Source organism: Spermophilus citellus, assembly GCF_964194105.1.
Source record: "Spermophilus citellus genome assembly, chromosome: 9".
In the NCBI taxonomy this organism is placed as follows: Eukaryota; Metazoa; Chordata; class Mammalia; order Rodentia; family Sciuridae; genus Spermophilus; species Spermophilus citellus.
The window spans coordinates 4751419-4765948 of NC_138191.1; the positions used below are offsets into that span (position 1 = coordinate 4751419).

At 43.2% G+C, this 14530-nt stretch overlaps 1 pseudogene across 1 annotated transcript; it reads right to left on the reverse strand.

The window, feature by feature from the left end:
* Positions 1-2398: 2398 nt before the first annotated feature.
* Positions 2399-5022, reverse strand: LOC308656850 (trinucleotide repeat-containing gene 6C protein-like; annotated as a pseudogene). The gene has a single exon. The product of its transcript is annotated as a trinucleotide repeat-containing gene 6C protein-like (transcript).
* Positions 5023-14530: the final 9508 nt, after the last annotated feature.

Below are 14530 nucleotides of genomic sequence, written 5' to 3' on the forward strand. Positions count from 1 at the left end.
ACAAAATCCTCCTCTTTTCAGAAAGAGACCATCTAGACCTCATCTGTTCTGTAAGACTATTTTTCACAGAGAGTTGGAGATTGACCTTTCAAGTTTTCCTAAATCTATATCTGTTTGACGGCTGAGGGACTTCCAAAACCAGCCAGGAGGGGAACTAAAATGGGGGTAGCCAGTCTATGTTGATAAATCAGTGGGGCCTGGCCTTTTAATAAGTCCAGGTGTTCTTTTCCTTTTACTCCATCAAAATAGTAGGTTACATAGTTCAGAGTTGTTGACAGTTTGGAGATTTAGTCAAGGAGTTCAATGTGGGATCCGGGAAGCACAATTTCTGGTGAACGGGGAGTTGTGGAAGCAAGTGTCTCTCTTTTTTTTTTTTTTTTTTTGAACAGCCAAGAAAAAAATTGCAATTTATTAAGATTCAACAAAGCGTTGTACTGTTGAAAGCAACTTTCGGTGCATGTTCTTCAACAATCACATTCTATGAGGAAAAACATTAAGAGCCACAAACTTGTTTTTTAATCTCAAGAGTTACAGACATCTTAAATTCAAAATAAAAGGTCAAAAAAAAAAAAAGGAAAAATAAATCCCCAACAAAACCCCAAAATAAACAGATTCTTTCTTCCATTCCCCAAATTTAAAACATTGGGAGTTTTCTCTACGACTCAGGGCTAAATGGCAGCACGGGAGCTGTATGACTGAGTGTTCACGCACGCACACGTATATTTGATATCAAATATGTAGGATGCAGGTACTGGCAACGGGATGCTCACTCTGAGGAGGGGTCGTCAGCTAGATGCACTACTAAGCTTGAGGGAAGTTCTGAACCTAGGTTGTGCATAGTTCATGATCCTCTGTAAAACCAGCTTTTGTTGATCTGCAATCTTGCAGGACTTTTTTTTTCTATTTTTTTAAAATTTTGTTTGTTTTGATAAAACCATTAAAAAGCTAATAAAAAAATGTAATGCACAGGTTTCCTGATCGAGCAGGCAGGGAGCACAATGTCCATAGACTTTTTAAAAACATACTGGAGGGTATGTTATTCCATTGTCTTTCTTCCTTGCAAAACAATCAAAACATTGATCATTTTTAAAACATAAAGCAATTTTTAATATATAAAGCACTCTTCAAACATCTATTTCTTTTGAGTCCATTATTTGGTAAATATGTAACTGCTACACATTAGAGATTAGGTATTTTTCATCTTTGTGGGTTTTTTTCTTTTTTCTTTTTTTCTTTCTTTTTTTAAATTTTTATTATTTTTTTAAATAACATCTTCAGTGCTAGGAGTTGGGTTTAAAAAATACATGAAATGGTGTGGAGCTAACTTTATATTCCAAATGGAAAATGGTGCAATACTCTGGTAATGACTTCTTGCATTAGTCCACAATAAAAAGCTGCTAAAGGTAGAGATACATATCATTTCTCCAGAGATATACACTGCAGTTTTAGATGCAATAACAGAGTCCTTGAGTAAACATTTACACGTGAATTGTCGCCAGCCCTGTCCTGTGAATTCTCTTTACTGTTTAGGATTAGCTGAAGGAAGGGCAGGGACACCTCAGTGCAAAGTTAGAAGCTAATAATAACAAACGTTTGACCAATGCGCCAAATAAAAGCATGTACTGAATAAAAGGGAAAACCCACAGTTAAATCCCTTGCACTCTACACACACACACACACACACACACACACACACACACACGAAGTGTGTACTGTGCAGGAGCACACGTGCACACACACACCCCACACTGTTTCCCAGGTACACTCGCACACGTAGGCTATGAACTTAAGAGATTTTTCCTAGAGCCTGTTTCTGTGTACTGATGTCAACCTGGAAGTGTAGAATTAGACTTAGAAAGTGTTCACATTTCATTATGGGCCTGCTGGATTCAAGTATTTGCATGTTTGATATGTCTTTTTTTTTAACTTTTAAAAAATATTTTTTGGGATTAAAAAAAAAATGACATGAAAAAGTAACGAAACAAGGGTCATGTGCAGAGGCGGATCCAGGGGAACGGAGGGCAGAGGGCGACGGTGCCGCTCTGCTCAGTGCCAGCGACCTTGCCCGACCCGCCCTGCCCCACCCTCCGCCGCCTCTGGTCACGTGCATAATCGTCACAGGCTCACTGAATAGGCTTCCATCTCCCTCCCTCCCCCCCGCCCCCGTGATAAAATAGCCCTTTCCAGCCCACCGTCTGAAAAGTGCCCTTCATGATAGAACTATTCTCAGCAGCTTTTACACTTAAAAACTCAAAATGACAACACACCATACAAACGTAAGGCGACACAACATAAAAAGCTCTGAGGAACATCCTGTCGTTAGCACGTGACACTGACCAAACGCAGCCTGCACTGTGTTGGAAACAGTTCACCAGGGCTGCGGTGCAGGTTCGTCTTCGGAACCGGACAGAGGTACTCGAAAGGGCCGCGGGCTGCTGGTCCTGGGGCCACAGTGCCCGGGACTGGAAGGGTCAGCTCTCCTCCGGGTGCAGGTGACCCTGGCCCGAGATGGACTCCCCGCTGAGCAGGTCCCCAGGCAGCAGCGTGTTCAGTGGGGTGGGGCTGCCGATCACCCTGCCATCCTCCGTGCTGGGCGGGCCCCAGAGGCTACTGGAATACTGGGGCACCCCGCCCCACGGCAGCTCGCTGCTCCCCTTGCCGCCCAGGCAGGGGGGTGTTCCCGTGGGCCGCCTGGCTGCGCACCAGCCCAGGGGTGCTGCCTGAGGCGCCCAGTCGGGGCTGGCTGCTCCCACTGCTGGACTGCCAGCTGGACGTGGGCGGCAGGGCTTGGCCTGGGGCTAGGAACCGGTTCACTTCCTCTTCACTGGCGAGCTCCGCCCAGAGGGTCGTGTTTCCCCGTACGCGCAGGTGCAGAGACTTCTGGGCCTTGGCCGCCGCCTCCTTGGAGCTGTAGCGGACCACTGCGTGGCCTTGAGTCAGGTTCAGATGGAATGTGATGAGAGGCCCGTGCTGCAGACACAGCGTCCGCCCTATAGAACCATCAGTCTGGGGTGTGAGGTTGCGAGGAACAAGCCAGCTGCTTGTTCTTCCGGAGGTGTGGTGCTCCCAGCAGAACCAGAGGAGTAGGAGCTGGTCCAGCCGAGGGGGCTGGCACCCCAGGTGGAGGAAGGCTTGGGATTGGCAAGCCCTGGAAGGGGCCTGGTGGGTGCAGTAGTGTTTCTCGGCACCTTCCACAGCTCCTGAGATAGAGAGGCTGGCGTGTGGGAGGCTGCGCCAGAGGACCACGTGGATTTAATGTCTGACAGTTTACCTCCACTCTTGAGGAGGTAGCGGTTGACATTCTGGATGGTGGTGTTGATTGTGGGCCCGGTGGGGACACTGCCAGGAGTGACGTCAGGGTCATTCTCAGGATCGATCTTCTGAAGTCCTTTCCACGGAACTCCAGGATGGAATTCTGGGGGCCAGTTGATGGTGGAGCCATTTGAGATTTTATCACTGTCAGATTTGGCACGTGACCAGCTATGGGGCACAGCTACAGGAGGACTGGCTGGTGGCTCACTGTTCTGGATTAAATCGTACCGGCCCTAGGAGTCATCAATGGAGGACTTACCTGGAGGCCCAATGCTTAGACCTCCAGGGATAGCACCGTGCTTGCTAGGATTCTGATCCAAAGGAGAAGCAGCACTGGACAAGCTGTCCATGGAGTTGGGGTGTGTCCACTGAGGGAGGCGTGACTGGGACTGAGATGGGTCTTTCACCGACAAACCACTGGTAATGTCCATGCTGCTGACATTCATGTTTGGGTTCAGTCCAGCGAGAGGGTAAGGAGCAAAGGTGTTGGGTGAAGACTGCTGCTCTTTGGTCTGCAGGTCAGGTAGGCCAGGAGCTTGGGGGTGAGGGGGGAAGTTGTCCATGGCCGATTTGCCTGCAGAGGGGTGCAGAGACAGGTGCGGGGGGGGGGGGCGCGGAGGCTGCTTCACAAGCAGGGCCTGGGCCAGCTGGCGCTGGTGCTGTTGGATCTGCTGCTGCAGATTAGTGATTGTGCGCGCAACTTGCTGCTCCTGTTGTCTCATGGGTCCGGAAACATTAGGCTGGGCCTGTAACATCTGCTGCTGGATTTGTAAACGTTGGTATGCCAGCTGCAGCTGATGGAGCTGGTTCAACATCGTCATATGCTGAGGGTTAATTGGCGAGGTTAATAGTGCAGGGTTGAGACCAATGTTTTTTGCTGCAAACTGCAAAAGCTGTGCTTGAACCTGAGGGGATAGAAACTGAGGCACTTGAGCACGGAGGCTGGGCTGGGAGGAGTTAAGAGGCTGCATGGCGGCTGCGGCGGCTGCTGCATGGTCCTGGCTTGTGCTGCTCTGCTGTTGCCAAACACACCCAGATTGCCACTCGGGATCTGTCTGGAAGAGTTCAAGTTTTGCATGCCCAGCCCTGAGGCAATCCCACCCAGGGCCTGATTGGGGAGTGCACTGTTGGAAAGGGGGAGCTTCAGGCTTGGGGAAGGCAAAAACGGTGAAGTCGTGGGCTCTTCCACTAGGCACCCATCCTTGTCAAGAAAGGTGGGGCGGTCCATGGAAGACTCTTTGGAGATTGGTGGGCGGCAGCCGAGGGGTTTGGTGATCATCCCATTATAGTCAGTCACTCCCAGTCCACGCTTGTCCATGTCCACCTTCTTTTCCAGCAGAGCACTCATGGCCTGGTCCAGGTTCATGCTGTTGCTCTTCAGGGCCTCCTCGGCTGGCTCTCTTGGGAAGCCCATGTCTGTGAGTTGTTTGATCAGCCGACTCATGATCCAGGCCTCATCCTGCTTGCCAGATGTCTTCATGCCCTTTTGAAGTCCCTTTTTGGGGGCATTGCCCCAGGAGCTGCAGGAGGAAGTGCATTGTTCCACAGGTCCCCTTCCTCATCCTCCCACTGGCTGGGGCCCAGGTTCACTTCATCCCCACCACTGCCCCAGCCTTCCTGCACAGATTTGGAAGCCAGTGTCTCTTTCTGGGAGATCACCCAGGGTGATCTTGGGAGTAGTTTCCCAGGTACACTTCCTGAGCTAGACATATTGGCGAACATCTATGTTGACCGTAATTTTTTTTTTTTTTTTTTATATTAGGGACCTCCAACTGCCGTCAGGGAAAAGGGCGATGACCGTTCTTGCTACTTCCAGCTGAAAGGGGGGCCACGTGCAGTGGGCAAGCAGTTTGGAGTCCCTTTTTAGAAACTGAGTAGGTCAAGGAGTCCATGGTAAAAATCTGGCTCAAGAAGAACAGGATGTAAATTCACCTGGGGAGGGCACTTCTATGAGAGAAAAAAAAAAGACATGAGTGCCAGAGTAAGATTAATACAAAGTAGCAGTTGTAGCATCTGGAACCTGTCCATGAATATCATGAAAATGATAGAAATTAATAATTGTTTACCAGGAGGCGGAAGATCTGAGAAATGTCCCCATAACAAGCCTAGCAAAGCCTAATAAGGCACTTTTTTTAGGGAATATAAATCTTTAACATTGTCAGAATTATCAGGAATGTAGACACAACATTTAGTTAAATTAGTTAATGTCACCTGATTTTTGTAAAAATACCTTTTTGGCATGACCTCTGTGTTCAGTAAAGATCCTTTTGTTACTTAAGGCTAGATAATTATATTAATAAACATTGATTACATCTACCTGTGTAGGAAGTTAGGAAGATCTATAGGCCTTGAACTGACTAAAAACTTCTGGCAGTTTTTTATTGATAGTTATCAGGCATTTTTGCCTAAGAATTTTTCTGTGTTGCCTTCAGTCTTTCTTATTTTGGGGGATGCTAACACTAGTGTACATTTTAAGTTACATTAAAATAACTGTTGTTTCTTTTTTAATGTCCAGGAATGGCTGTGCTTTGGTTTTAACTGTTTTTGCTAGGTGTTTAAGACCAAGCTGGTCAAACTGACCTTGTTTCTATCTATTGGTCAGAGTCAGCTGAGTTTCCTTGGAGGACATTCTTGGGGAACCTGTGAGCAGCATTTTAGCTCTGTTAGTGTCATCTGCATTAGGACGAGTCAAGGTCTGGCTGACCATGTGGCTTCCCTTGGAAGCATCAGGCATGTCTCCTTTTTACATGACCCTCCTCTTTTGCAGCATGGACACTCATTGGCTTTCTGTTCTCCAGTGGTCTCATTAATCTCCCTTATCAGGAGGTTATGTGGCCTGGAGTTGCAAAGCTTTTTCCCCTGTCCTGGGTTCAGGCTGACTTAGAGGGTAAGAGCCAAATATTGGTTTCTTTGGCTCCTTTATTTTAACCTTAATATTTAAATTTGGCCTTAAACATCCAGCAAGTCGGTTTTACCAGTTTCAAAGTAAGAATGCTGGGCTTTAACTTAATGTTTATAACTTTACAGTTAATTTTTACATAACATAATATCCTTATTTTATTTATTAATTTACGTAATGCTGAAGATCTGCCTGAAGGCAGAAGATGACACCTTAGCATCTACTGTATGATCCAATCACTGTACACCAACAAGGCAGCTTGCAGACCCAGAGACCCCATTAGATTTTGGCTATAAAAACTCTCTCTTGCCAGGTCCTCCTCTCTTGCTCTCTCCTTTTTCTCTCACTTTCCCTGTCTCTCATTTACTTTTTTTCTCTTTTTTTCTTTTCTCTCTCTCTCTCTCTCTCTCTCTCTCTCTCTCTCTCTCTCTCTCTCTCTTAATCAGACACTGTCACAGTAAAGGTCTCTTGGTTGCTCTGAGTGCAGTGGTCACATTTTTTAGTTAAAATGAAAATACGAAGTGAAATTAACAATAGTAAAAACATATTTACTTGTATATAATTTTGAACCTTGGCTGAGTTATACATTGTATTTTTTATTTGAGATCACAGTAATCTTTTTAATAAATTAATCTTTGAATATAACTTTAAATCAACTGAAATCTGGCCTACTTTGAAGTTATTCTGACATGCTGTAAGGTGGGAGGCAGAGCCTTCTCTCAGGTAAGGCAGGGCTCTTTACAAATCTTAGGTAAAGTGTTTTAGTTCTAAAGCTGATCTTTGTCTCTCTTTTTAGATCTCATTTTATAAAGTTTACACATATTGTTTTGTGACTCTGTATGAATGTTAGCTAGCACAATATGACATACATCTAACACATTAATTAAGGAAAGGCTGAGAGCCCTTAACATTTTTTTTTAATGTGGAAAAGTGGCAGAATGTTTTATAATATTTAACCTTTAAATAGATTAGGCTCTCATTACTTTTTAAATTTAGGGTAAAGGGTAACATAAGATTTGGTTACAAAACATCAATTGATATAAATAAATCTCCAATAAAATCTATTATCTCTGTAAGTTTAAATTACCATTACAGACAATTTTAGTTTGGAGAATACCACCTTGATAAAATGTTTCTTTAAACCTTTTACCTTAAAGACTTGTATACCTGAAAGATATGGACACATTTAATCTGTAAAGAAGAGTAATGTACCACACTTTTACTGATGTTTTTATATTAACCAAGGTTAGTTTTAAAGGAAAATCTAGACTTTGTAATGTAGGACAATACTTTAAAATAACAGTTGCTGTTTAGCCACAGATGTAAAAACCTTAATTTCTCCAAGATTACTTGTTCTAGAGGAAAAAACTTAACAGACATAATGTAATTAATATTTTTAGAAGTTTTTGTCATTTTCACATATAAATATATCAGTACATTATTATTTGTCCTTAGGGAACAACCTTGAATAGTTTTAACTATTTGTGTTAGATATATAACCAACTTAGTTACATATAAATATTTTAATATTTGTCTTTTATTTATACACCTTTTTATTACTTAATTAGACCCTTTTGTTGTTTACTTAGATGTATTATAATTATATTTTATCACATAAAGACTTTTTACCTGGAAATGTTTTTCTATTAAATATATTTTATATTAGAACTTTTTAATAATTTTTAATCCATTGACCCTTTTTTTGTTTGTATCTTGAAATAACCCTTATAAATTTTTGAATTTAGATAAATTGATCTATTTTAATAAGATGAAATATTTGTTACTTACAGTACTTTAATTGAAATACAATTGAAAACTCTTGTCTCCTTGTATGTAGAATTACACCTGTTGGGACTTTGTAATTTAGAGTAACCTTGTTTTTATAATAACACAAAATGATTACACATTTTTTTTTAGTTTACCAATTTATGAAAACACCAACATTGTTTAAGTATTTTACCTTATGGAATTAAAGGAGTTAAAAGTACTTGATATTATATTTAACAGTCAGCATTTTGACTTTGTAAACCAATTAGATGTCTCTAACAAACAAATCCATGATTAATTTCATATATGTTTAGATGAAATTTCCATATTTTTTTTAAAAACAAGGTATCACACAGTGTATTGAATAGTATTAGTAATCTTTTTTGTTGTTGTTGTTGAATAAAAATCTTAGAGACAATGGATATCAGACACATTATAGACATTAACATTTTAACAGCTGTTTATCTAGAAACAAAACTGTGCATTAGTAACTTTAAAGACATTTGTACTTTTATCTATTTTTCCAATTTAAATTGAACCTTTTAAATTATATTAACCAAAAGTATTTGGATCCATTTTTTAAAATTTTAATTTATGAGCTCATAGGTCAATTTTTTTTGTACCAAATATATGTAGACATGGCAATACATGTAGACAGACAGTACACCGGTGCACCCACACAAAGCAAACAGACAAACAAAAGCCTTGTAGCTTATTTCTTAAAAACCTATTAGATTGAGAGTTAACCTTTGTAAATATGCCTTAGAATAAAGCAAAGTGTAATCAGAAAAACATATTAACCTAGGTGTATTGGATTAAAATTATGAGTTTAACAAATATAGAATTTTAAAAGTTTTCTGACCTTTTTTCTGAGGTGGTCCTGTTCATGAAAGCCGAAAAGAGTTGAGGGAACATAGACAAATGAAGGGGGTTTATTTCTCCCTGGAGGAACGTACCAAAGAGCAGCTTTATTGGTCTCCTTGGGAGAGTCCCCCAGGTTGGGGTCCCATTTTAAACTGGTTTTTCTGGTTTCTTGGATAGCGGCCACCAACTTTTAGCCTGACACTGAAAAATCTTTGAACTATTTTTTAATAGTTGGGAGTTATTCATGCTTGTAAATACTGAGAGACAAAAGCCAAATTTCTAGACAAAATCATGTGGGTTTTTTTTGTTATACAATTTAGGAATAATAATTTTACAAAACACTTTAGTTTTTTTTTTAGAGAGAGTGAGAGAGAATTTTTTTTTTAATATTTATTTTTTAGTTCTCGGCGGACACAACATCTTTGTTGGTATGTGGTGCTGAGGATCGAACCCGGGCCGCACGCATGCGAGGCGAGCGTGCTACCGCCTGAGCCACATCCCCAGCCCAACACTTCAGTTTTAATCTGTCCTCTCTAGGGACTGACATGATTTACCCAGTTGGCCACCTGGCCCAGTTCCTAAATGAAGGCAACCTCTAGAATGCCTTTTTCTTTTTACCTTTAGCTTTTACTTTTGACAATTCTTTTTACTTCTGTTGGCAGCACTTTACAATTTAATGCAAGCTGTAGTGAGCACAGTTAAGACTCTTTTAACCATTTTTTTTCCATTAGAAACAAACTGAGGTAGAAATTAACACAGAACACAAAGGGAACAAACAAAAACAAACCAACAGACAAAGTCCTGAAAAGTTAAGAAAACAAGTTAAAGGGGTCCAGGTAGAGGTCTCTGCAGCGCTTCCTGTCTCTGATGTGGGTGGAGCGCAGGAGTCCTGGTGAAGGAAGAGCGGTTATGGGAACAGGAAAAGGGCCCATGCACAACACACGGACAGACAAACAGCCAGCAAACAGACACTGGACAAATGACAAACAGCAGAACAGACACAGGACAAGCAACAATCGCTGAGGTCACACAGGGAGACTTCTAATGGGGCAGAGACTATGTCTCGTCCTGCCCCCAGACAGATACAGACAGATGAGGTCACACAGGGAGATCTCCAGGGAGACAGGGACAACGTCTCGTCCTGTCCCGGGGAAGGTGTAAGCCACTGTGTCCAATCTGACCTTTTCCCCAGAAGAGTGGACTCCCCAGAACTGACAGCCGGCAGGAGGCTTTTCAGAGCGTCCTAGGATTGGAGTCGTCCTCGGAGTGAGGCTGAGGAGCGTCTCTCAGGAGCTCCCCTCTACTCCGGGCCGAGGTCCAAAGGCCGTCGTTGGAGGCAAAGTTGGCGTGAGGGTAGGGAAGAAACGGATCCAGGGCGAGCCCCCGATGTTACAGTTACAGCTTCGTCTGGGGTTTCATAAACTGACTTCCAGACCACTCACGTATCATCGAATCAAGCCTTTATTGAAGCACACGGGTGGCAGCTGAGCAGAACATAAAGCTGTTCCCCTGATCAGCTCCGAACAATTGCAAGGGCACTCCTTATAAGCCTGAAAACCGCAAAAGGGACGTTCGGGGGGGTCTAGCCAATGCAAGCCAGCCAGGTGACAGAAGAGGGACAGTGCAGTCAAGCGGAGGGAAGCCTAACCCATCACAGTTAGCCCAGTCACCCCAGTTACAGAAACAGAGCCCCGTTACCCAGTTACAGAAACAATACCCCATTAGGTAGTTCTGTGTTCTTAAAGGTTTCTATAGCAAAAGGAAAAGAACATCTTGCCCCAGTCATGAGCCTTCTACTTGGCATGGTTGTTTCACAGGATGAAGTCATGAAACAAAATGGAGTCACATTTGCTTCTACTATCACAATATGACCCCCAGAGTATGAGTGGGCCTCATCCTCTCTGTTGAAGTTCTTAAGAGCTAAAACTGAACTTTCCTAAAGAAGAAAGAATTCTACCACGAGGCTTTAACAAAGAAACCCTACCTGAGTCTCAGCCTGGAGGCCCACCCTGCAGATTCTGAATTCAGAACTGTGGCTTCGACCCTGGCCTGAGTTGCCAGCCAGCCTGCCCTACAGATTTCACTTGTCAACCCTGACAATCACAGGAGCCAATTCCTTAAAATAAACACCCTGACTTGCTGTCTTGCCCCAGCTCTCCCCCGTCTCCTACTGGTTCTCTTTCTCTTGAGATACCTGACACATGCACTCCTGCTGTTGTCACAGCAGATGCTCAAGGCCTTGGGGGTTTGGCAGAAACTCTGAAGCTAAAAATTTGCTTTGGCGTTCAACTTACTCCCAGTTCTGACTTTCTTTTACTTTTTAAATAAAAAAGCAGGTTTCTTGTTTTATTCCAGTTGAGTCGTAAATCTCATTTTTCATCAGTGATGAATCTCATTATTAATCATATCAAGCATCTTTAGTTGGTTCGATTAAAAGGATCGTTCAAACCATACAATCTGACATACTGGCAGGTACAGAGAAGTCTACTGGGATGCTGTCAACGTCTCCTTTTTACAGAGAATCTGAGACTTAAAAGACTAACCTGATTAAATTCCTACATAGAGCCTGCATATTTTCTGCTAAGCATATTCCCTCTGGTAGAATAATTAACAATACAAAAATATATATATCCGATGGTTTCTATGGGGAATAGTAGAAGGCAGGAAGGGAGGTGGACTAGATATGTGGTCAAAGACACGGATTCCAAACCTAGCTATGCCACCTCCTCCCAATACCCCTCTTGGTAAAGACTAATACAGCTCTCCGCCTCCCTCTGCCAGGCCTGTCCTCCACGTTGTCCTGCATCACCTCAGAGTCCGCCGTCTATGAACTGAGACCTCTGAAACCATTTTTGGACTGACTGGCTCACTGGTTGGCTCTCAACTGGGGTCCCCCATGCATTCAGTCAGAGAGAGGCTGAGGTTAAGTCATTCGAAAGCTCAACTGAGCTAATATCTGAGGTGCCTCATGCTCCTCCATGTGGCCTCTCTTCCCAGCAGAACCACTCTCCCTCCTGTTACAACTCAGGGTTCCAACAGGAGGGAAGCCCACGCTGGACACCACAAGACACAAAGCAAATAGGCATTGCACACCTTGTAAACCTCAGAGGGGCCTTCACACCCGAGGTTCCTCCACTGGCCCAGTGGAAAACCTTTCAAGGGAACTCTTGGCATTACTTTAAGAGCACTCTGTGTGGCCATCACGCCACGGGCGCAAAGCCACAGATGAATCAATTCAGAACCTATTTGCTTTTCTGAAGTTGGACTCTGTGAAGGCGTTCAAAACGAGACTGACAGGGAATCCGACATGGAGAGAACTTCTGTGATTTCCTACAGAACAATGGATCACCAAAAAAAATCTACCCTCTGGAGGTCAGGATGGCGGAGTGGAGAAAGGAAGCTGTGCTCAGCGGTTCTTCAGCATCAGACTCATAAAACAGGAAGACTTCTCCTCAACCAGGTGAGTGACAAAGGAACCTCACTGAACATAATGCTGAGCTGTCATTTAAAACATTTTTTTTTTAGTTGTAGATGGACACAATAGCTTTATTTATTTACTCTTATGTGGTGCTGAGGATCGAACCCAGAGCCTCACATATTCTAGGTAAGTGCTCGACCGCTGAGCCACAACCCCAGCCCACTGGACTGTAATTAAAAAAAAAAAAAAAAAAAATATATATATATATATATATATATATATATATATATATATATAGAGAGAGAGAGAGAGAGAGAGAGAGAGAGGGAGAGAGAGAGACAGAAATTTGGTACCCAAGCATAAGAAATACCTTAGAGACACACCAGCTCCAGGCACCAGCGTGGAGCAGGAAGCACAGACGAGAGATGCAGGTGGCAGATGAAAAATTTTTTAAAAAAAGAAAAGCCAGCCTGGGGAAGCTGTGGCTCCCAGAGGAAGGTTGATTTTAGTGGGCAGCACCTCAGTGAAAACAGGTTCAAAGCTGTCCCCTGGGGGAGAGCATCTCCCAACCTCTGCAAGTGAGGTGTGGGAACCCTCCCACCCATCCACCCACCAGCCGCCCAGAACCCACCGACAGGGAAGGAAAGTGCGTCTAGGAGCTGAGAGCTGTCCCCAGGCAACCGGCACAGCTGTGAGCAGACAGAGACTAGAAACCCGTGAAGTCACCAGCCGTGGGCAAATTACTCCCGAAGGTGCCTGAACCACAGCCTCTGGACCCCAAGGAGAAAAATCCCATAACAGCTGACATCCCATCGGATGCTCACTGTGGCCAGGCAAGCCCATCTGCACTTCAACGGCCAAAAGACAAACCCTCACACACTGCTGGGGGGACTGAAGATGGGTGCAACCACTCTGGATAGCAGTATGGGGATTCCTTAGAAAACTGGGAATGGAACCACCGTTTGACCCAGCTCTCCCACTCCTTGGTTTATACCCAAAGGACTTAAAATCAGCACACTATAGTGACACAGCCACATCAATGTATCTAGCAGCACAATTCACAATAGCTGAATTGTGGAACCAACCCAGATGCCCTTCAGTAGACGAATGGATAAAGAAAATGTGGTGTATATATACATTGGAATATTACTCAGCATTAAAAGAGAATTAAAAAATGGCATTTAGGGGCTGAGGTTGTGGCTCAGTGGTAGAGTGCTCGCACCACATAAAAATAAATACAGATATTCTGTCCAACTACAACTAAAAAAATAAATATCTTTAAAAAATCATGCCATTTGCATGATGGAGTTGGATGGAGTTATATCATGCTAAGCAAAGTGGGCCAATCCCAAAAAACCAGAGGCCAAAGTTCTCTCTGATAAGTGGATGCTGATCCATAACAGGGAAGGGGAAGGCATGGGAAAAATGGAGGAACTTTGATTGGGCAAAGGGGAGGGAGGGGAGGGAGGATGCTTGGGGCAGGAAAGATGGTGGAATGCGATGGACATCATTACCCCAGGTACACGCAGGACTGCACATGTGGTATGATGCTACATCGTGTACAATCAGAGAAATGTAAACTTGTGCTGCAATTGTGTACAATGACTCAAAATGCATTCTGCTGCCATATATACCTAATTAAAATAAATTAATTAATTTTAAAAGACAAAGCCAAAAATAAGTATACAGACTGAAAATCTATCCCTGCCAACAGATCTGACCACCACAGAAGAAACAAGCCCTTTATCTCTCACTAAGATTTTTTTACCTTTTTTTTTTACTTTTTTTCCCCTCCATATTCCTTTTCTTCCACTCCTTTCAAATTTTTACACTTTTTTTCCATTTTTTCAAACATCACTTTATAATACTGCATTATTCTCAATTTTTTATTGTACATGGTTCTGTGGGTGTGTGAGTATGCAGGTATGGTTGTGTATGCTCTCACGGCAGTTTTGAGTATATAGATATATAAATACACACATTCATATAACTTTATTTATACATTAGTAGCTCTCTCCTGCATGGGTTCACTATTTGGCCTTAGATGGGGTACACTTAGATGAGGGTTCCAGCTGTCTTGATCTTACATTTCCTGGTTCTTTTATACTTAGGTTCTGGGCCTTACCTTCTCCCCTACTTCACTCTCTTCCCCCAATAACAGTCAAATTTTCCTGTCCTCTCCTTCTCCTTTTTTACCATAACTTTTGTTAACTTATTCTTCCTTCTGTTTTACAACTGACCTCTGCTACCTATCTCCTCCCTCTCCTCTG